Source organism: Micropterus dolomieu, linkage group LG19 (assembly GCF_021292245.1).
Source record: "Micropterus dolomieu isolate WLL.071019.BEF.003 ecotype Adirondacks linkage group LG19, ASM2129224v1, whole genome shotgun sequence".
NCBI classification, from domain to species: domain Eukaryota; kingdom Metazoa; phylum Chordata; class Actinopteri; order Centrarchiformes; family Centrarchidae; genus Micropterus; species Micropterus dolomieu.
Genome location: NC_060168.1, coordinates 25,708,778 through 25,733,071, shown reverse-complemented (window position 1 = coordinate 25,733,071; position 24,294 = coordinate 25,708,778). Strand labels below are relative to the sequence as shown.

The window sequence follows — 24,294 nt, the reverse complement described above, 5'->3', positions numbered from 1 at the left end:
GCCAGAGCCCTGACTTAAACCCAATTGAGCATCTCTGGAGAGACCTGAAAATGGCTGTCCACCAACGTTTACCATCCAACCTGACAGAACTGGAGAGGATCTGCAAGGAGGAATGGCAGAGGATACCCAAATCCAGATGTGAAAAACTTGTTGCGTCTTTCCCAAAACGACTCATGGCTGTATTAGATCAAAAGGGTGCTTCTACTAAATACTGAGCAAAGGGTCTGAATACTTATGACCATGTGATATTTCAGTTTTTCTTTTTTAATAAATTTGCAAAAATTTCTACATTTCTGTTTTTTTCTGTCAAGATGGGGTGCTGAGTGTACATTGCTGAGAAATAAAATGAACTTTTTTGATTTTTGGAAAATGGCTGCAATGAAACAAAGAGTGAAAAATTTAAAGGGGTCTGAATACTTTCCGTACCCACTGTAGCTCACAGAACCACCTAGTATGCTGCAGAACTCTGTCAAAGATGACGATGTTCATGTTGCTGATGAGTAAGGATTACTTTTTATTTTTTTTCTCTGTTCCTCTGGGGTGCCCAGAGGATCACAATTTTCAAAATGAGACGCTCAGTTCCTTCATTGCAACTGGACAAGGTCTTCGTGCACTGTGGCATCTTTTGTGTGAGCCCCTTAGGTCAAAGAGACATCTGTTGGCTTATCTAAATTGGCTCGTCCCTGGAACAAGATTTCTATCAACCGTCACCTCTGCCATAAATAAAGGTGAGCTTCAGTTTGTGTCACTTTAGAGGAATTATGATTCCTGATTATGATTCATTAAGCAGTGTGTATAGTCCTTTTCCCTAATGTTGGATTTCTTCCAAAAGTCTTGTTTTTCTTTTATTCAATGCAGTCAGCTGAGCTGTGGTCACTCTTTTCTTCCTGATAGGAGTAGGAGGTGTAGCAGCCTCAGGGCCCTGGCCCAGTACATTCAGCACAGGAGAGTTTATAAAGATGAGAAAAACTGATCAGTTTGCCTAAAACCCTATTATTTGGACAAGCCCTTGTCAAACCAAGGCTGTAAAGCCAGTTTAACAGCATTAGTTCTTTGTTTTGCTTTACCCATTGGTGTTTCATGGTCTTTGCGGCAGATAACCTTTCTTGCTGACATTTGTGGGGCAACCACATGGTCGTCGCAACACATTTTAAGACTCACTGACTTGAATCGAACAGTCCCTTATTAAATGAGTAAGTGCCGGTGTTGATCCTTTTTTAAGGTTCTCTGTGGAACATTGTATGACTGGTTCCCTATTTTTCTTTGTCTCGTGCACATGCAATACACATTCCTGCCAATGGTTTCACACTATTCCAATGATCTGCTGGTAGCTGTAGTGGGCCAAGAAACACAGCAATACAGCAAGCAAGAAGGCTGCTGCTGTTCTTGTGCCTCTCAGTCCTTGAACTATGGGACACCTTCCCCTTTGATTGTTCATTTGGAAGCAGTTTGATTATTTGCTGTTGTTTGTAAACTCAAAGACCAAACAAGACATCTTATTACAGAAGAAAAATAATGCAAAATAAACTTCACTACATTTCCTCATTGAGACATTAAGAGCATTTATTATCCAATCAGCAGCTTACAACCTTCTCTAAGGCACTGTATAACATCCTGTGCTCTTGCGTGGGATTGAAGGTGGGGTATGTGTTGTGCGAGATGCGCATAATTAGAAGAAACAGGTGAAAAGGGGAAACCATTAGTCACTTGCTGCCACAAACAAAGAATCTGGTGTTTATTTTTGTACCATGTTTTTGAAAATGATACTTCATAGAAGCAGTGGGAAAGAAACACTCACATTGAAGTGCTGACAAACTTCAATATACAGTATACCACATAACTGGGAGCAACAACTATAGTGGCCACTTAAGCAACATTGCCAGGCTGTGTTTGAATATGAAGCACTGCCAATCTTTTCAAGCAGAACGTATGAGAACTGCTGAAAAGGGCAATACAATTCTGTAATTACGTTCAATTTCTGTAAATAAATGTAATGCTAAGTGCAAGTCAAAACAGTGAATTGTTTATTTGTGTCTGCCCTCTACTATGAGCAGACACAATGGTATAGTTTGTCATAAACATTTTAATCGTAATATTTTTTATGGTAGTTATCCAGAGTGAGTTTCCTCCCCAATCTAAAATCCATCTCATGCTGAACAAGTCAAAAAGTTCCATGGGAAATAATGTCCAGTACCAAGGCATTTCGCTATTGTTCATGATTATCTTAACATTTGCCAACATGCTCGATGATTCAACTGCATGTAGTATAGAAATATGTATTCAGAAATGGAATTAAGACTTTGAGGTTAAAATAATGAGTTTTAGGTGTGAACACTCACTTCAGGTGAACCAACCAAAAGTAACTATCCACCCATAGGCAGCAGCAGATCCTTGAAATTTTCCTTAAAGTTGTTTTACTAGGTCTGTACTGCAGAAATTCTCACTTCTTGCTTGTTTTGCATGCTTTTTGCCACCAGTCTGGTCTTTGGCACTATGTCATGGCAGTATGGGATCATTATGCTTCTGCATGATTCAGCAATCCAAGCTGAAAGATGGAATTTATTTTTGATCAAGTGTCTTTGTGGGTCTCAACTCATTGCTATTCAGAACTGGTAAGGTTTAAAGAAAAGTTCCCAAAACTAACATGGGCACTGTTTAAAAATGTGTATATGCCAGGATGGAGAGCACACAATGCCATGACTCTGAGGGTGACTGCTCTATGATTTGTCTCTGCAAATCATTGTTCAAAAGACAGCACTACTTGGTGATCATAATCCTTTCTTTACTGATATGCTGGAAACACAAGGGAGTTAATTTGGACAATACACTGAAGAAAACCCCAAATTTGCTATGTAAAAGAGAGGCTTTTGTGGTAAATTGAAGTAACACTTTTCAGTACTTTTCAATTGCTTCAAGTCATGAACAATTACTAGTAACAGTGTGTTACCTTTATTCTCAGAAGAAGGACAGTTAACATGTTAATTTAATTATTATTTGAGAAATGTGAAGGTTGTTCCAAGAATGTGTAGTCTTTGTTCCCTGGGATTATGCCATTAAACAGTTCAGCGACGTATTTAACTAATGAATACTCCTGAGTAACATATTACTTTATTTTATTTTACATTATGGCATTATTGTAAATGTGTGGTATTTTCCTGTAAAAAATAATAAAATAAAAAGCTACAATGTTTCTCGCCAAAATACATATAGGTCTAACAAGTTAATTGCATTTCTTTCCCAATAACACCTTTTAAACTAATATTTTAAATTTTGCATTGTTGAAGCGCTTACTTTCAAAGCTACAGTATTGTGGTTACAGACATGGATGGATAAGGTAAAGGAAAATATAGGCTCTTCAGTGAAATACAGTACCTTTTTGGATATTTATAGGGTGATGATTCTAGATATATCATCTCTGTTTTCCATAAGTGTGAATATGGACTGTCCTAATTAAAATTTGTCAAATGGAAATGATGCTGAGAAAATTACTTGGATTTACAATGTTCAGGAATTTGGACTTTCCCACTGTTATTTTCATAAGTAATAGACATAGTTGATACAAGTGATCACTTTTGAGGACATAGTTAGTTTTCTTTTGAAATGAAGTCCAACAAATCTCATTAAAATGAAAGATCTTCACAAAAGCAAATGGGAAATATAATAATGTACAGCGTGTTTGTCACAGCATATGATGATTCTGATTAGACTTTATGCTCTGATGGCAATGCAGATTTGTTTTGTATTAATATTGCAATGGAAGTATTGCCTTTTTAACATAGCCCCTTCTCAAACATTAGCTTTGCTAATATATAGGCTGAATGATAATCTCCTGAAGTATAATAAATAGATTTTAAATGCAAACATTACAATATTCTCCACTTCTTGCTTCAGTTGGTAGTACATCAGTATGTAAAAAGAATCATGGATAAAACCACTGCATTTTTTCCTTGTAATCCAGGAATAGCAAATGAACCCTTTAAACACTTTTGGTTAAAAGGTTAAATTGGTTGTTCATCTATATATGAGGAAAGTATTATTCTATATTTACTCCCCACTCAATATCCTCTCTGTATAATTATTACTGTGTTTTATCATGGCAATTTAATTTTCCTTATTTGTATTGATTACATGTAGCTAGCTGTTTCCATTGGAAATTGTTAAAAATAATGTAATACTATAGGAAGTTACATAAACAGCACCTTATTTTTTTTTTTACACCACACAAATTATTTTTTGTAAACTGTACTCTTGATTTCCTCAGATGAAGTTTTGATCCAGACCTAAGTGGAATGCCTCTATATCACCCATGACAGTGTGTGCTGGGTTGCACAGTGGTAGCACTTAAAAGTGTACAGTGTCACAGTTTGGGTGAAGCTCCCCTACAGGGTTGCCGTGGCACGCATAAAGTATCCTTCAGTCCTGCTCCAGCTGTTATGTTCTGCCATGGTGCAGCAACGGGTTTTGGGCCCAGATGCAGAGGAGTCATTGTTAATGGTGTTTATTTAAAGGAACGGTAAAAACTTACAGTTAAGGCAAAGTTGGCTGTCCAGAACAAACAAGGTAATCCATACAAAAACAGGTGAAATCCAGAAACCAGGAAGTGACAAAGTAATCCAAATGTCACAAGGGAAACCAGAGGAATAACCCCAACACAAGTAACTAATGATGAAACACTGGTAGTAACACTGGTGAATAGTCATGAGCAATGATCATCCACTAAGTGAAAGGAGAAGCCCAACTAAATACACCAGGAGGGGTAAACATAATGACAAACAGGTGAAATCACTCATAAAATCAGTGACACCGAAACAAGACCAACACCAGGGGCAGAACAACTACAAAGTAAACCAGGAAATTCAGAAACTTAAAACACCAACCCTCTAGAACTGTAACACCAGTCTCATAAAATCCAGTATGCTGTTATCTTTTCTGCCACCATGAATCACAAAGTAGCACCCTCATACTACTCTTATTTGTCAAAACAAAGAAAAGTCAGGTATAATTCCATTATTTCATGCAGAGTACAAGCTAACATACATGGTTATCTCAGCCAGTAACATGTTGTTTTAGATGGAATTTTTTATTAAAGAACATAAACGCATAACAGAAAAATACATTGGGTTATGCTATAGTTTTTAGAATGGGATTGGTGTTTAAGGGATAGTGGGGTACATACAGTATGTCAGAAGTGAGATTGTTCAGTAGCTTTATTTTCTACAGTGTTACTATATACATTAGCTAGTGAAACTAGATAATAATGGTGTTAGATTAGATTTGCTGTCATTTACAGTGGGAGAAACTTGCAATGATCACAGATTAACAGGTAGTAACTATTTATCTATTTCTTACTTGCATTAGTTTGTAGGAATATGTTAATGAGATCAACTAAATTATGAATTCAGCGGCATTAAAACCCAGTCGATATAGCCGACACAACTATTATTAATCTATATTTATGTTGATTTTGTCAGATGACGATTATGTAATAATTATTTGATTACCACCGCGGTGCAGCAGCTTGGATGACATTTGAGCTGTGATTAAATCACAGGTTATATCTTCCTCATTTGGTTGTCTGACAACAAAAACAGAAAAATATGTAATTGACTAATTGAGAATAGTGGTCTGTTTGCCGGGAAACAGTCCCCTGATTTGGATCATGTAAATGGTTAATTCTAACCTACAGTATACATACTTTGTCTACGAGTCGGTCTGAGCACGAGGAACCATTGACGGTGCTTCTCTCTGGAGTTAAAGACAACCTTCTATGTCTCTAAATTTATCTCATTTATTCTGTCACACAGCTATTGTCAGTAGCCTGTATTTAGTCTGCCTTCACGTATGGTATACAAAAAAGAAAGAAAAGGGCTGCAGGCTGCCTATGTGTCACAACGACATTGGATCTGAACTCCTGCACGTCTGAATCTGAACTGTTTGACAACAAAACAATAAAGGTTAATGACAACAGCTATACTGTGTGATCGTGGAGAAATTCACAGAAAAGTTATCAGTGACCATCAGTGTGCGTCATGGTGCCTTATGAGCAGATATCGGAGGATGCTGAGAAAATACTGGGTATTGAGGTACAAGCTCTGGATAAAGTGAAGTCATTCCTCAAACTATCCACCAGACCTTCCCTACAGGCAGCAGTTACCATTTACAAGTCAAAAGGATAACGGTGTGAATGTTTGTTCTTCTCTGACAGTGCCGACGCTCGCTTGTGGTTTCCCCATGAATACATAATGCTTTATATTTCCTTGACTTTTGCATCACATTTAAGGAAGTCAAATAAAGCTGATATTTAGGACATTTAGGTTATCCAAAGTTTAACTGAGCTTTGAACTAAGCAACCAGTCATAGTCTGGAGTGACCATGAGTACAGCACAGTTAAACAATAACATTCACAGCGACACACTGAATGGAGACTGGTGATTGCTACACACCTACCGTGACAGGGCTCACAGAGCTTTTTTCTGTTCCTCAGTTTTTTAAAGATGTAGGTGCCTACAGTGTACTCTACAATCTAAATGCAGCGTGATGTGGCATCACATACCAAGCAACAGTCTGTTTACCTGTGCAAAACTGTGTGTTAGATGAGCACCCCCTACTGACATTGGATTATAACACATGCTAAGCCACGGCACAAATGTGCTGCGGCCGCATCAAAGGTACACACTTTTCGCAATAGGGTGGGACACTTTAAAGTGCTACCAATGTACCTTATATGTTTTTTCCTTTCAGCAGTGTGCAAATCTCTCCAACACTATAAGTCTCTGCTGTGGCATTTAAAAACTTTGACTGAATCCTGTGTTCTCTTTGTGTTCTAAAGCCGTTGTACTGTGGCCTACATACTGATTCTTGAGATTTAAAACCTCCCAAAAGTATGCTGCAAGTGTCCCAGTGGGAAATGTGACACTGTTTACAAGAATGCTCCAGATATTTTATTGAACAACTATTATTTCAATCAGGGTTCTTATCCAGTACAAACAAACTGAAGATAACGTTTTTCAGTGAAAGATGCCTTAGAACTAGAAGAGCCCAACCATGATTGCGTTCTGTTTTAATGTGAACCTTAATGTGCTTGGGTTATTTGTCTAATCTTGGGGCATTTGAGTCTAACTTTCTGAATGTGAAGAAGTTGTTGCCAAAGTTTGCTACACAAGAGCCACGAAACGAAGGCACACAGCTCGCAGCCACTGATTGATAATTAATTTAAGAACCAACTTGTACTCAAATGTTTTAAGATAAGTTTCCATTTCAGAACAGATTGTCTTACAGTTACATAAAACTGGAAGTGCATAAATCTGGATGTAAAAAATATATGATTTCACAAATCAGTCATTATACACTATTGATTGACTTGCTCCAGAATGTTTGGTTTCTCTTGTTTGTCTCTTTTTCTAGTTTTGTGCCTCAAGGGCCATACTGTAGTATTTCAGTATTTCTGTTACTGTTACTGTTGTTGTTTCATGTTCACAGGGAAACTGTCATAAGTTCTCTTTGAAATTAGTCTTAACTATATCTCCATCTCTTCATTGTCTTGGTAAACTGAGGCCAACTGGGCCTTTGATGTTTCTGCCTGCGAGGCTCCGTTATTGTAATGAAACTGTATTGCATTGTCTCAGCACCAAATGTTTGGCATGACGGAACACAATACTAATTCCAACTGAGGCTTGCCTGCTTCCGATGGTTTCAAAGCTGCCGGTGCTTTTTGTTTCCCAAGGGAGTTGCAGGCACTCCCTCACAGCTTTCATGCCCATCAATTATTTAGCGCCTGTTGCCTTTAGGGAGCTCCTGAGAAATTATGATGAGGAATGCAATCAGGAGACAGGAAATGTACATTTCTAAATCTATATTTTTCACGTTAAATATCATAGTTAATATTTCTTGATCGAGAGTTGGAAGATTTATTGAAATGCACATAAAAATGCACAATTACAAAAAGCACTTTGGTAGTTAAGGGAGGCCTTTGAAAGGATTACAAAAGGCACTCTGTTTATAGTGGGTAAATACCCATGTGATGTTGAAATGTTTCCCCTATTCTCCCTGTCTGCGCTGAATCCTTTATTATGAATAAGCATGAATGTTTTAAGACTGATAACTAGTTCAACATTCAGCCAAACAGGAACATTGTTTTTGTTTCTCATTGAAATTTTATAAGAGGACTAAAGGATCTTAAAGGAGGAGTCTTTAATGGACTATATGGATTAAATTGAAACAGCAAATAACCTTTTAGAGTACAATTTAGGACATTCCTCCCAGGGTATGACTGCAGTGTACAATACCAGAATGTTCTTTCTGTTTACGACATAATAAAAACGAGAATCCGAAAGGGCATCAATGAAACAGTGCCATGAGGGTCGGGAGAATGCATCCTAGCACTCCCGTAGTAGTCTTGCTAAAGGTAAGGAAGATGATAGCATAATGTGTCATATGTGAGTCTCAAACCCCAACAATATAACAAGGTGGAGTCAAAAATTAAATTCAAGTTTAATCATAGAAAAAGAATTCAGGTAACTTAACAATGTTTCTGTCGAGCAAGATGCTAAAATATTTCAGATGAAAATATACGGTACTTTTTGATGAAAACCCTTCAAATCATAATGTATCAGTATGTGAGTAGTAGTATTTGAATGCTTTGCTTTTCTCCTTGAGTTTTGCAAGAATGTACAATGTACAACAACAAAGTGAAATATAGAACTGAGTAACTGTCTTTTAAAAACATGTTCCCATTTCCCTATAACAGAATACATTGTATATGTGCAAGTAGCTTTTTATAAATTGTCATGTATTCTTTTATTTCCACTTTTTCCTTTTACCCTTTGTCACAGCCCGGCTCTTAGGCTGCGACAAAGATGGGAGCCAAGACGAGCTTGCATGGAAAAAGTATATTTTTTATTTTATTTTACAAAATAAGATTTAACAAAGATAATAACGTGTGTATCAGTCATGTCAGTGTGTGGGTGGGTGCGTGAAACGTCAGTAAGAACACAAAAGCAATCAACAGTTGCACCCGGAATGAGAGAGAGACAGCAAAGACAAAAAGGTGGTATGCTTAATAGCTCCCAACCACTCAGGCCCAGGTGTAACTCATGCCGCTGATGACGACCTCCCGGAACCACATCCTGTGCCTGGGAGGGGTCGTCACACCATCCATGATAGGCAAGACAAGTATTTTGTATATTTAAAAATCAGAAATTTGCCTCAAAAAGCTTTACAATGTGTACAGCACACTATCCTTACACCCTCCAAACTACTGTTACAAAGTCAGGTCAGTGGGAAGTCCTACTCCTGCAGCTTTGCTGATTTGTACTACATTGTAAAGTGCAGCCAGCCACTTCATAGCGTGTAGAGGGAGAAGCTGACAGAAACCAACATTTTTCTTTGCATTGTCCCTACTATCATTAAGCCTGTTTTCTGAAATACACTTTAAATTCAACAAGCACCACATACAACTTAATTTACCATTTGACCAGTAACACAAAAACTAAATAGCAGTTGCAAATTAAAGGAATAAGATGTGCAGTGTGCAGTGGATGGTGTGATTTAAGCAAAATTATGGCAGCATATTTAGTTGCCACAAGAAATGAAAACATGCCAATGTAGCAGTACATTAGGTACAGCACTTATCCAGCTTCTGTCACGAGCATTTGGTGAATGTATACAGGCTTATTTATGCTCTTATTTTGTAGTCAGGAAATATACATGTGTTATTGAGAGAAATGTGTAGAGCCAAGCTTTTGTAAAAAGCTTTTGTTTTACAGTAGCCAAAAGAAAGGCATTTTGTAGTCCGTAACATTGGCACTTGCTGGTGTTGTGAGTGAAATAACCAGCATTGTAGTAATTCTCCAACCTCGGCAAACGTAGTACATTCAGAACAACTTTCATTAAAGAATCTGATATTTATGCTGCAGTAAGTTAAGTTTGATGGTATGGCTCTGTTCTGGGATCTCCCTGGCCATCCATGGGCATGTTTGGAAAGCCCAAGTCCGAGAACAGCAGTAAAAAAACCCAGGGACAGAACAGAGCAGGCATTAATAACAGAATGACATGATAAATCAGATACGGCCTGAAAGTAGGAGCAGAGATGGCGATGGGTTACAAGCTGCTTTCAGAGGAAGCAGCAAGGGCAGGCAGGCTATAAGGCTTGTATGCCTTGTGTGGCTTTAAGATGGCTGCTGTCAGCTGATGTGCTGGGATTGTGAGCTGAGCTTGACTTCGTTGCCTGCCTGAACTAACGCTATGCTTGATTTCATACATGATCCCATCATGTCATCAATTGATGCACACAAAGGCAGGAGAGGATATGTGAACTAGCAGCCCCCATGAGTGCCAGTTTAGAAGACATTTGACAGCTTGCACTCATATTAGGCTTACAAATTTCATACATTTTTCTTAAAGAGGTCATATTATGCTTTTTCGCTTTTCCCCCTCTCCTTTATTGAGTTATACTTTTTTTTTTTAGGTTTGCAACGTGAAAAAGCCCAAGGTCCACCCCAAAGTTTGCATCTCCCACAGAAAACACTACTCTGAACTGCCTGAAAACAGCTTGTTTGTAGTCCAGCCTTGTCTTTTTGTTCTCTGTAACGTCACAACAAAATGTGTGTCATAATGCTCACCTAGAAACTACTCTGACACGCCCTCAAATACACTGGTGGAAGAACACTGAGCTGCAGCACACAGTAACAATACTTGTGCCTGCTGCCTCTCCTCTCCCTTCCAAACATTATCTATCCTCCAGGCAGTCAATAGACATAAAGTTGTTACTGTGATGTAGAGACAGAGCTCAGTTAAAACTTTATGTATGAAAGATAGATTTGTTACAAATTAATAACTCACCAGTCAAACTTTTGCTCCAGTCCATGTTGCTAAGCTGGTAAGGGGATATACAGCTGAACCTAAGCCTTGTTTACCAGCTTCTCACGACCTGCCCTACTCTGCTTCTGATTTGCAAGTAGTCCTTAACTAGGAACTGCACATGTACAACTCCCAACAAAGATCTGCATCACTCCATCGCTAAAACGAAGCGTTCAACACACAGGGTGAAAAGAGGTGCTGCAGCAATGTGCAGTATGACAAAAATTAGGTGTTTTTTGAAAATGAAACCTATTCTGGTACAACCCCTAAATAAAGTTTTGAACTTGAAAATGAGCATAATATGACCTCTTTAACCGATGAACATGTTAATAATCAATAATGATTAATAACTAATATGAGACAAAATGCACCCCTGTTTCTCAGTTTAAGTTTAATTTAAACATTTCTAGTCACACTAGGCACATTAGTTATGTGGAACATTCATTCATGAAGCACAAACAATTTAAACTCGACCAGCAGGCCCCCGCATACCTGTTCAAGTTTTCAGCTAGGTTGTCTGCTGTATGTCTTGTGTGGCCTCGGATAGCAGGCCAGCTGTTTTCATACGCCAGTCAATGTAGTGGCACATAACTGTGACGTAATGTTAAAACAGTCCAACAGTCAGTCTCACCTTGTCAGCTGAAAGTATCTGCACCTTCAGCTCATCTTTCTTTTCATTATACTGCTTCTCAACACTTCTAGCAATGCCATAGCCTGGTCAGTGTTGTTCAGAAGCTCAAAAAATCCCTTCACTTACGTTTTTAGACTTCATGTCCTTTTACTCCATAAAACAAAGCCTCTTAGTTATCGCCTCGGCATGCACATCACTACAGCCTCTTTAATACCGATAAACTGTTCCATTTTATGCTTGCAACTGTGGGGAGCTGAATTTTCAGTTGGTACAAAATTGACGTTGTACTGGGTCTGTATTTTAAAGGGTAATGTCTGTATTTTACAGCCTATACCTTATCTATGTATACATGTTTTGTGTGTATGTGACTAATTGGGACAACATCTTTGACATTGGTCCAGTATTCAGCAAGCGCTGCAGTCGGCAGCAGCAAGACAGGTCTGCAGCCTTGCAGGCAATCGTCCCCCGTCAAAGTACGTCAACTAAAGTGCTTGTTTTTGCCACTGACAGGCTCAGATTGTAGTGTCTGATTCCTACAGATGGATCTTCGCTATAATGGCTTATGCATATATTTATAACACGAAATCAATAGTGTCGTAAAAGCATGGTTTTGGCTGCAGTATAACATTAGCAAAATTAGTAACGGAGTAATGTTAATAAGTTGCGTGTCATTACTACCTAACTTGTTGAGGAATGAGAACAGCAGGTTGAAGCTAAACTGGTGTCCTGTACACATACAGTAACTTACATCCTGATAGTTAAGTTAAATTATATTTCAGTGTCCAGAGGAGTCTGACAACTGGTTGTTAAAGGAAGGACGCTGGTGACCAGGAGGAGCTGAGGCTACTAAAGTAAATCAGGGACGTAAACTAGTCCTTTTAAGCAATTGTGGAGACATTTCTTTTGGATTTTAATGTGCAAACGAAATGCTTAGTAATTATCCAGAATTTACACCGGAAAAAAAATGCATCAAGATGGATCGCTGCCCTCTGAATTGTAATCAAATGGAATTGTATCAGGGCCTGTCCATAGGCTCGCCCTTCATCTGTGACAACATCTGAGCCTCCTCTTACATGATGTTATAAATTCGGCAACAGGTCTTCTCTTGAGCGATCTCTCACCACCCTGAGAATGAGTGTCCTTGATGTAATTATGTAGTGTTTTTGTGCTAAACTGCAAAATGTTCAAAATTCATACAGATTGTTCATGAAGTGAAGAAACATAAATAAAAGTTGTTTTCCTGCGCAAAATGTGTGTCACTTTACTTAAAGCAAACAATTACGTGTTATAAGTTCTTATAGTTGGCTCATATGGTATTATGTCCACCTGTAATATATTATACAGGGATAGATATTTTAACACTTTACTTAAAGCAAACAAAGACATGCTATATAACGTTAAACATTACTATAAGCTATTATTCCATTTTATATCACTAATTCTAAATGGTGACTAGAGTGTATTCATAACAAGGAGTCGGTGGTTATAATGTGTTATGGAACGTGGTCGGAGATTCTTGGCGCACAGTGATATAAACTGGTATTACTATTAGTTATAAAACATTAAATCAAAAGGTCATAATACGTTATGAACTTTGCTATAACGCCTAATGCATGTTTGTAAGTGATTATAACAACTGTTATAATGTCTTATGGACGTATTATATCGTGTTATAAATATATACATAAGTCATTATAGCGATGACCTTCATAGAAAGTGTTACCGATCCTTTTTATTTGACCAGAAACATTTGCCAGATTGCTCTAATCCATACCAATGGTTTATCATTGGCATTCCTAACTCATATGAAAACCCACATATCCTGTAATTCACAAAGAAAGGATAGACTCCATCTCAATGCAGTGAGAGCAAAGGGCAAAGGTGAAGAACTCAAAAGGACCAATGCAATGACACGAAAGAGAGAGCTCCAGAAAGTGTGTGTTTGTGTGCGTAGGCGTTTGCACATTTAGCCTAGTGTGAGCCCAGTGGTAATTTAGCAGTTCTCAGCAGGTTATCTTCAGGGAAGAGCTTATATGGGCAGTGGGTTGCTACGTGTGTGTCTGTTTGTGTGTGTGTGTGCTTGGCAGAGTTTCATTTCATAGTGAGAGTTCTGCTGACCTTGGCATACTCAAGTTTTCATCCCAGCGGCGTCTCATCCCCTTCTTCTCCTTCTCTTTCTCCTTTGCCTCTCATCCTTACTCCACCCAAATTCCCTTCCAGGACAGTGCTATTCTTGTGAAGAAGAGCCAAACTGAAATGATCCAGAAAAAAGGCGCCAGCATCTCTATCTTTCACCAGAAATATTCGACATAAGGCTGTGATTAAAACAGATCGCAAAGTGGTAAGGACTGCTTCACACCAATAGTAAGTCTAAATGCAATCATTAAGATGACTCTGGCTGTTTGACTTTTCCTGTCATCCTCATTTCTGCTGGCTCATACCTTTCAGGGTAAACCATGCCCGAGATCTCATTATTTCAAAACATTGCTGTCAAAAAGGCAGACATGCAGTGAATGGCAGATTGAGGTTTTCTGTAGGTGTTGTTTTTCTCTTCAGGTCAAACACAGTCAAATCAAATATAATCTAAATAATATAGTGAAAACTATAAAAGTTAAGAATTTGAATTTTAAGTATTTATAAATGAGTACACATACTAATAGCTGCATCATTTATTATATAAATTTATAGATTTAGAAAACATTTTTTTCTAACAAAAGTTAAACATTTCACAGTGAGCGTAAATTGTTTCAACATTGAAAATGATGAAGGGGAGTTTTGAGTGCTGTTACACAGAGGCATATTTCTAGTGTATAAAGTGCTTCAGGTTGATAGCAGTGGAAGTCACCCAGTGCAGACAGTCTATGTACCTGTATATACAAAGTGTGTACAAAATATCCATGAGACTCGCTTCTTTCATAAAGTGGAATGATAAAATAATTTCAGAGAGCCGATATGGACACACATTTTCATCAATGTAATGTTTTAACATATCATCTTTTTGGCTAATCCAGTGAAATAGCTGACAAATCAAGGTATTTCATCCTGTAAATCCAATATCATCTTCTAAATCTTCTGTAACATTGGTATAATGGAAAATGGAAAGAGATATTAAAGATAATAACACAACAGGAAAATATGTAGGCCCTACTGACTGACAAAGTAAATCACAATATCACCCAACTCCAGGCCATTTTCATTTACTAATTTCCTGTAAAAATTACTATACCAGTCACTGGGCTGATGGGTTCACTAATGATTTGGAAGCTACCAACTGTGCAGTGTGGATTGTGGTACTGAATACTAGGACTATATCTGTGATTTTTGCAAATAGAAGCTACTGTATGTTTCTGGGATCTACATACCAGCCTCTTCAAAAGTATTGAATCATATTTAAATTTTTTAAAAGGCCTTTATGGATTCCTGCAGGACATTATCTCTTAATAAATCAATAAACTCAATGAAATCTGCAAGCTTATTTTATATTGCACAATGTTAATAATGCTGTCTGTCCCTGCGTAAGCAGGGAAGCATGGATAGGAGTTATATAAAGTCTGGGATTTACATTAATGTTTTTTTTACGCATCCAGCTGATGATTATCCAATGTGACATAGAATATAAGAAGTGGATGACACAAGCTTCTTGCACGCTGACATTCCAAATATAAACATAAGTCACAATTGCGTGTCCTTACAGAAGTGTTCTCTTTTTGTGTTTCAGGCTGAATCTGTGTAGGCACCTATTGGCTCTCCTGGCAGAAACCAGACATGTTCTTTGCCTCCCTTCCTGCATGGTAAGTTAATCTTTTGTGTCTCTATTAGCATGAATAAATGTGTTCCTTGGGGCTTCATGAAAGACTTGTTATAGAGTTTGGTGTGTTGGCTATGAATATCCTTAGACGCAGGTCAAAGAGTACCAGACACAACCTGCTTAAAAGAAAAGCTATTCTGGAAAGAATGCCTTTCATTTAAGGAAATGGATGTGGAAACCTAGATAACAGTCAAATATGATAAGATGACTCTTGTCTTCCTCTCCTTGTTTATCTAAATGTTTTGTAAGCACTTTGGATACTACAGGAACTGTGACATGATTGAAAGAGCTCCTGGCATCCTTGCAGTATGTCAGATTCCCTCGTGAAGATGCTAGTTATATACAAACTCACCCGCAGGTGCATTGATAGCGGATGAAACCGTGGGTGGCTTTTCAAAATAGGCCAGAAGAACACACTGTTCTATTCACATAAAGCTTTTGTGAATCTGGTGACAGTCAGAGCAGATTTAAAAATAACATTGCTTTTGACTTCTCTTCATCAAGTCATCATTATGAAAAGATGTGATAAAGAACTAATGAGTTTTAGCATTGAGGCTCTGATGCGCTACTCTACACCCCTCTTGAAGGTTTTCAGTCTAGTATTTAGGGCAGCCATACACTATTTTCCATTTAGTTTTTTTGTCATTCTGCGGCATCAAAAATATGGTTGCAGAAGTAGCAAGTAGTAATTCTGTTGCACCTAATATACAACAAAAGTTGTAGAATTATTGTTGCACAATACTAGTACATACTAGTTAGTGTTCTTGAGGTAGGGTTACCTCAGTTACATTTTGGTGACACATTTTAGAAACGTTACATTACAGGGTACATTGCACACAGTGAAGCAAAATCTCTATTTGTTGTTTAAGAGCGGTCTCAAAATGGAGGTACACTTGCATCCTTAGGACTAAACATGGGTATACAAGAGTTTGTCAGGGTGATTGCAGCCCAAGGGCACAAATCCAGAATCATTAAAGCTCTTGTATCAATCCCTGTCATTGTGCTTAACATGATAAGAGCAGCTCACAGTTCCATGTCAACAACTGTGCCCATTTAGCACACCCAAATTGTACAGGCGAGATTATAGGGGAGGACATGGAGCAGTGGAACGGTAAGCAATGGAGCATGATGTTGCCAATTATTGCAGAATCTTTTGTTTAATACTGTTTTAAACAGTACAAGTGTTAACTACATTTATATTGTTTTTATTAAAGACGAGCAGGTTGTTTTATTTTAATTGCCAATATGACTAATCAAAGACAGGGTGGAAATGTTGCCTGAGGTTTATGGGGATATAGTAAAAACCTGATAGCTCTGGGGAGAGTGACAAAATGGAAGCAGACGGTGCTGTTACTCGCCTGCAGTTACTGGTATTGTGATGACAGTAAAAATTATCTATACCAACTGTAGATTTTCAGACAGCTTGTGAGTCTTCGCGGACATATGAAATGATGAGTGTGGGACACAGAATGGAGGTGCAAACAGAAGTTTTATTTTCCACCTTTCAAAGAAAATCACATTTGAAATATTATTTGTGCTGTTGCTATTATCTTTGACATGGTCAAGTTAGATTAGTGAAAGGCAAAAGAGTGAACGGTCAACAATGTGGCTCAAATGCCAAAAAAATAGTTTTTGATCTTCAAGAGAGACTTTTATGTGTCATGTTGCGGAGTGAATCAATGCGCTGCGCGCAGCTCCATGTTGAGTGGTATATAGTATGTGGCGGTCAGTGTTGATATTGTGGCGTGTTGTGTCGCCGCAAATAAATCAATGAAAGGGAAACACTGAAGTGTGGTGCAGATTCTAGAGACTGTTTTTATGTCATCTTAGTTCTGATAGTGAGTTAGTTAAAATCGCCTTAATATCGTCGCATGAAAAACCAATTGCTGATCATCCCTTCAATTGTCGATAGGTAATCCAATCGGAACAAGCCTAGTTGGATTGTTCAGGTTGGATTGTTTTAATTAATCAATGTAGTTCCCATTGCTATAAACATAATACGTACTTACAACTTTAGATCTAACAATATTCAATTACATACCCTTATTTTCTGTAGTTGCTTGCATTTGTAACCATCTTACATGGTTTTCTATGGTTGAGTCTTATTGACAAACGCTGGATAACAGAGCTGTGTTGTGCTGCAGAATCAGCTATTATACTTTAGTAAGGGTGCAGACAAGATAACAGATGGGAATCAGTTCTTGCCTGCCTACAGCTTTACTGCAGTTATTTAAGCGTATTAAAAGGTTGCAGATTCCTGTTCCAAGAGACAACTGAGTTAGACTGTCACGTGATGGAATTTTTTCAGGGGAATGTGAAATTCAATGTGAAAGCAAAGAGAAGGTGCCATGTGATTAATATTCACAGTTATCCTCTCAAAGTAAATAATGACAGGCTGAAGTGGTGCATTTTGGATGCCCTACATTAGTTGTCTACCTTTTGTCATCCAGAGCAGAAAAAAAATCGGCTTGGTATGGCTGATTAGGTCCAGTTTAAGTCTCTTTTTCAAGAGGAGGTGAGGTAATCAATACTGACAATGGTTTCTAAATGGGTGGTGTGTGATTCACTTTGTAAAATGATCAAAGACCCCATACCGGGCTTGGCTGTCCCTGTCTGAGAAGTACTTGTTTTACATTTCCTACAGCATTTCACTTAAGTGTCCCTGTTGTTCCATGATGCATAATGCAACTTGTTTTTCTGTCTCTGAATTGGCACACATGCCTTTCTGCACTCAATGAAGACAGAGAACTTACATTTTTCTTTGAGATAGGTTTACTGAAGCCCTGGCCACAACAAGGCAGCAGCAAGATACAGGCAGGTGTTGTAATCCTGTTGAAGAAAACAAGTTTTTCTTTTTTTTCATCAAAGTGGATTTAATATTTCTGCACTTGGTGAAGACAATACAATAAAAAACATCATCGGAACCTTCATAATTCATTTTTTGCCAAAAGATCACAGGCAGAATTAAGTATTGCTACATTCAATATGAACACGCAGGCACAGAAAAATATTTGTTACATTTAACATGTTTTAATACATCTAAAGCATTGGGGCCTGCCTTAAAGTCTTTCTCTCTCTACACATCATCATCACTTTACAACTTCAGTCCCACCAGGGGCCCAGCAGCAGCTGTAGAGCATACGTTGCCACATGAAAAGCTCTTCCAGAGAAGTGACAATCAGCAGCATCTTGCCATGGGGTGAGAATGTGGCAGAGCATGAAAGGATGCATTAGATGGTATGCAGATCAACAGGAAGCCTAAAGAGGGTTAGACTTTACATTGACACCTAGCTGTAAGCAGCAAAGATGATTGTGGCATGAGAGATGGAGATAGGGAGAGGGGCCAGAGGCCAGAAAATTATGTGAAAAGACGCTGACTCAGAAATATCCATGTCAACATCCTCACCTTTTAAAGTTTAGTAATTTAGATGCCTGTTCTTTTAGCAGTGAAAGTGGATATTTAGCTTTAAACATTTTATTTTGGGTTGATATGTTTATCAGTTGTTTTGTATATCAACAGCCAGCTCATAACAATGTTTGCCAAAACGGATTTAACACATTAAAGTTTGTTGAGAGCAAGTTTGAGCCATTGACAGCTGTTCTCAGCAGTAACTTAGGAGTGAATGTGCGAGAGAAGTGATATCGATCCCATCGATCTGACATGGCGTAGTTCACGGCTCATGCTTGCTGTTGTTTTCTCTCAGATGTTGCTCCTGGTGCTGGTGCTGCAGTGTCTTTCTGTGCCACTAACGGAGTGTAGCAGAACTTTCTTGCCTGTTGGGTTGGATGTCAATGTGTAGATACCAAGAAACGCATAAATTTGAGCTCTGTTGATAACAGAGTGGAGCCAAAGTTGTGACAAGATTGGGGCGTTGTGAGAACATAATAAATCATTGCAGAGAGTTGCAGCTGACAAAGATGATGCATTCTTAGTTGGAACTTTTGAAATCATCCACTGAGACACATTTTAACTGTATTTCTGTTATCACTGCATGACTCATCTAAGAAATTATAACATCTCTTCCTCAGATTGTGGCAGACTAGCTCAAGCTTTGCATCCTAGTGTTTTCATACTGCATCAATTTTAGTTAGAATTGGAAAATGATAGATTGTAGGCCATTTGTCATGAGTAATCTGTGATACTTTTATCACGGACTAGTTCAGCTATCTCCAAGTCCCTCCTCTGTCTTTTTAATGCCAGTTGATTTGAATTCCCTGTTCATTTGTCATTTCTGTTGCCATGGCAATAAGGGAGGGGGGAGGTGTCGACAGCATGGACCGAATGGCTGACATTTGATTGACAGTGCAGTGTTCCAGGAGAGAGGCAGGAAAATGATCTGAATATACAACATATGGATTAATCCTTCTCCACGTGTACTCCGTCTTCAGCTTTGGACAGAGGAGGGAAACTGTATTTAAACATTATTTTGAAAGTTTGAGTTAATTAAAGCACATTGTTGAGGATCTATCAATAATGCTGACAGGCTGTTAAGGCCAAGTTCAATTTTATGGGGATATTGGGTAAATTGAATACAGTTCGCCTCACAACTGGCTCAATCAGCAATGAACTCTTAAGCTTATATCCTGACTTTATGGTGAAAAAGCTTCATGTTAAAACACTGAAACTGATGCTAATTTGAAACAGCCCAATAGTAATTGTAAACATTCACTTTATTTAGCAAGAGCAGTTCACCTGTCTTACTTATTCCCTATCGTTGCCTTTTTTCTTGATATCCTGTGCAGTTTGATGTTTTAACAAGACAGAAAGCAGTTCATTCAATGAACTCTACTGCACTGAGCAGCAACACCTTAAATAAGATGTTAAGGGCATCTCAGTCAGCCATCTAACTTCTCATTCTCTGAAGCCATTGCTCTGTGTCTCATTTCCCAGAGTATTGATATCTTTAAGTGAGCTTCCCACTTGCTTGGAGGGAGTGGATCCTATATAGATTGCTTTCAGGATGTTGGGACTCAGCTGACTGGCGTTGCTCAACAGTAGACCCATGGCCATTCTTTCAAAGTACTGATGATGTTATTTGAATTATATTGTTCTTAAAAAAAACCAACCAATTTGATTTAACTTTTTATTTCCTGAATTAAACATGCAGGAAACACAGTACAAATTACCAAACTTATTTTTTGTCCTTCAACTAAAGTCACATTCTAATAAAACCAAACAATCTTAAAGAGATCTGCTTTTTCCTGTCTTTTATTATTTACTTTACTGTACATTAACAATCCAAAGGGAGGTTTAACCATCTGCAGATAATGCATCATTAGTGAGATGACTCTGCCCATAATGGGAACTTGGAGCCTGGCTCTTAAAACCTCCTCCTACCGGTAGTCCAAGGCTATTGTGCTAGAGGTGTAAACAATGATACTCCCCCATTGCTCGAGCTCCCAATCCAGGCAGTCATTTAGCTAATGGCACCCCTAGCTCCTTTGTACATTGATCAGTGAGCCCCAATCAGCTCTGCCAGGGCAGGCATATCTGACACCTTCACCAGCCCCCAGCAACACTCTGCTCCGGTCCTGTCTATCGTTTTTCCAATCTAATTCTTGTCTTATTTGTTTTATGTTAAACAGTGAAGTCATTAAAATCAGTGCCCCATATCTCTATTTTCCATAATAAGTTAAAGCTATCATATACCAGTGAGCACACCTGCAAGAGGATGAGGCACAGCACAGGGTGTGTAAACTTAGGTTACAGCGGTTCATAAGGCCCTTGGCAGCCTTCTGGGAAGTTTGCCAATCAGAAGAAAGTGGACTAAGAGGGGTCCTTAAAGAGACAGAAGCTAAATTGGCTTGTTTCAGTGGAATCCCAGCATAAAAATATAGAGCTTGAAATTAACATAATAGGTCCCCTTTAAAGAATATGTGCGGACACAAAAGTTGGTTTTGTCCTCACAGATGAAAACACTATTTCAAATAGAAAAGAAAAAGAAAGGAACAGGGATTTTTTGTAGCAGCAGAGAGGTGGTTCACTATCAAGGAAAGTAAAAAAAAAATGGAAACAAAAGAAGAATCAATACTGTTGCTCTGCAACATGGCCATGCAGGGAAGTGAATTGGATAGAGAGCTTGGATGGATAGAGTAGACAGTCATTGGAACTAGGAACAAATTGTGTGATGCTGACCTCCTCTTAAGAGCTGCAGTGGACTCTTGCCAGATTGCCCTGCCCCTCATATCAGCAGTATTTCATCTTTAGACATATACTGGTGTTTCTGTTGAATATTACTGACAAGTAGGCTCTTATTGAAAACTAGAATTTGTATTTTTGTCTTTGACAAGCCATTTTTCATGGATGTTTATCTCTTGAAACTAATCAAATAACAGCTCTGATCGCAACATTGTAGCCTATTAAGCAAAGAAGTTCATTTGAATTAGGCACAATAGCATCATTTATTGTATTTCTTGTACACGCTCCACAAATACTGAGATATTATTAGGCTTTCCAACATGAAATAAGATTTATTGTGCAATCTTGATGGCTTATCCCTCTGTGGTGTGTAAAAGTGTCTTTATTTATGTCTTGTATACATTGCATTTTCAATTTTTATTTGAATCATTATTTTGAGTAGTATTTACTAGTAAAAGAGCCACAGATGTTAGGTTAACTCAGACAAGGATGGAGCAAATATACTACCACCCGGTCAGTCACTTCTACTGGACTGAATTCAAAACAACTACATTCATAACCATGCAGGGACAATCTGGCAGAGGCATGAGCTCAAAAAAGCATAGTGGTATTACCCAACTGGATAAGAACTGACAGTGATTACAGAAGAGACTAGAAAGGAAGTGCTCTGATAGAGAGGCTGGGAGAGTGCGTCGGAGAGTGTAGGCAGCTGGACTGCAGTAATTAGTCAGTGAAGCTCTTCATGGTTAAGGGGCAGCTGACCACTGGCCTTGCTCGCTTAAAAGAATGGCAAAGGTTCTTCCCCTCTCTCAAATATGTCTATGATTAACATCAGCAATTACCTGCAGAAATTGCATCCCCTTTCTTCTTTTAGACAAAGAGAAATTAATTGGCTGTCAGGTATAGATAGACTTAACCAAAACGGGCTTTCAATGTTACAGTTAGGGCAGTTGATTATGGAAAAAATCGGAATCACGCTTATTTTGATCAATATTGAGATCACTATTATTTAATACGTTTACTCTATATGAAACATCATGCATTTATTGAACTTACAGAGCAGAGGAGAGACAGGTGAAATGTAAGACAACTTGTTATGTTACATGATGCTGAGATTCGACCATGGTGTTGTCGGGAGATGGAGTTACTTAAACCAGTGATAAAAAAGTATAAATCATTTTATTTGTTAAGAGTAGAGGAAAAGTCTGCTAGCCGCTAGGCTAATCTATGCCATAGGCTTAACATAATGGTGACTAGCAAGTTATAGGAGTTATAACCCCCGTTCATATTGGCATGACCTGCGCTAAACTTTCCACAATCTGACTGAGAGTGACAAGACAAAACGAGAGCATCATTGTGAAACAGAATTTGGCACAAAAATAGTTTTATTTCAAATATCTTGTTTTCATAATTGTTGGAAGTTAAGTTGAAATTGAAAATAAAATTCAATTAATGGCGCTAGTTACAGTTTATTGATTGATTGATTTTTATTTAGAAGGGACCATGTGCAATTAATAACATAAATGTAAAAATTTGATGCATTACACCAGAGTTAGCCTTAGGCTAATTTACATCTGCAGTCCCCAAATACACTTAAATACTAAATACATTTACTTGGGCCACATTACAAAAAAGTATCATGGATAGCATAACTAAAATATATCATAGTGTGTAGGTTTATGTCACCTTCCCCGTTCCACAATCCTTGCACATGCTGTTATTAATTACTCGGTAGTTATTTGAGAAACTAAAACCATAGACATAACTACTGCTTTAACAATGAGGCAGATGTAAACGAAGGCAAACCCATCTGGCATTGACACAATAGAGAACTAGAGCAGGAAGCCTGTTTTCCACAAATCCAAATTAAGGAAAACAGGCTAAAAGTCTCAGAAAAGATGCTGATTATTAAGACATTAAGTCTAATTGAAGAACCTTGCATGAAGCAATTAACATATTTAAAAAAAATATTCTCTACAGTAAACATTTTTTCCATGCACCTATCTAACCTAACATTTGTGAAGCTCTAAAAATGAACTCTCTGATCTCTACATTTATGTCTGCTGTCATTTATGGTTGAGCTAATGAGCTAACCCCTTGACACGTTGTGAATTTGTTGATGTTTACCTCCTCAGAATTGGGAAAGGTGAGGGAGAGGGGTGTAATATGCACATTAATGAGCATGTCACGCGGACAGCAACTAATTACAATGACGCATTTGGGGCCTCATTTGGTGGCGGTGTCAGCAGTAACAGCCTCCCGGCCATTTGAGTTCCCCTGTTAGTCTGAATTACCATAGTTCCTCTGAAAGTTCTTCTTGTCTGAAAGAGTACGCGTCTGTCAGAGAATGGAGGCAGAACAGCTTTAGATTAGTTTTTCCTTTAACTTTGAGTCAGAGAGGTATGAGAGCATGTTTCTTTTTAGGTGAGAAAGAAAGGCTTTTATCAGCTCCTGTGTGGGCTAACCTGAGATTCATAAGATCAAGCAAGTGTGTTGGAAGATCTAGCAGTAATGGTTTTGTTACCCAGGGTTTTGTTGTTCCTTAAGTGGTCTATCAGGGAATATCCCATCATTTGTTGATAGCAAAACAAACATTAAAATCTGTTAAATCCAAAGAACCCTTTTAACAGTGAATTTTGCAATGACATTCTACCATATGTAGGTTGTACATGCAGTGGCCCAGTGCATACAGAAATGTAAGTGGTTATGTGGCAATATAGTATAAATCCATTGCAAACTAAGTAAATGTCCCTAGAAAATAACAAATGTTTCTGTAACAAAATAGAAGTGAAGCTGCCTTAGTAACAGTAAAACTCAACATGAGAAAGAAAGTTAGTAACTGGGTTACAGTTACTAACT

The 24,294-nt window shown here is 38.1% G+C and overlaps 1 protein-coding gene and 1 long non-coding RNA gene across 17 annotated transcripts in view; one reads left to right on the top strand and one right to left on the bottom strand.

Moving 5' to 3' along the window:
* LOC123957835 overlaps positions 1-4,680 on the bottom strand; it is an 11,552-nt gene extending 6,872 nt beyond the window's left edge. Inside the window, exon 1 of the long non-coding RNA XR_006821914.1 lies at positions 4,526-4,680. This is a non-coding gene — a long non-coding RNA (uncharacterized LOC123957835). The remainder of the gene's footprint in view (positions 1-4,525) is intronic.
* lingo2 (leucine rich repeat and Ig domain containing 2) overlaps positions 1-24,294 on the top strand; it is a 241,994-nt gene that overhangs the window by 39,654 nt on the left and 178,046 nt on the right. For 11 of the 16 annotated variants that reach the window (XR_006821910.1, XR_006821906.1, XR_006821907.1 and 8 more), the window contains exons 3-4: positions 13,709-13,829; positions 15,207-15,279. The gene's annotated coding sequence lies outside the window, so the exon portion shown is untranslated. Of the gene's footprint in view, positions 1-647; positions 729-13,708; positions 13,853-15,206; positions 15,280-24,294 lie in introns of those variants that run through there. The other 5 variants (XR_006821913.1, XM_046030910.1, XM_046030916.1 and 2 more) reach the window with 3 other exon arrangements.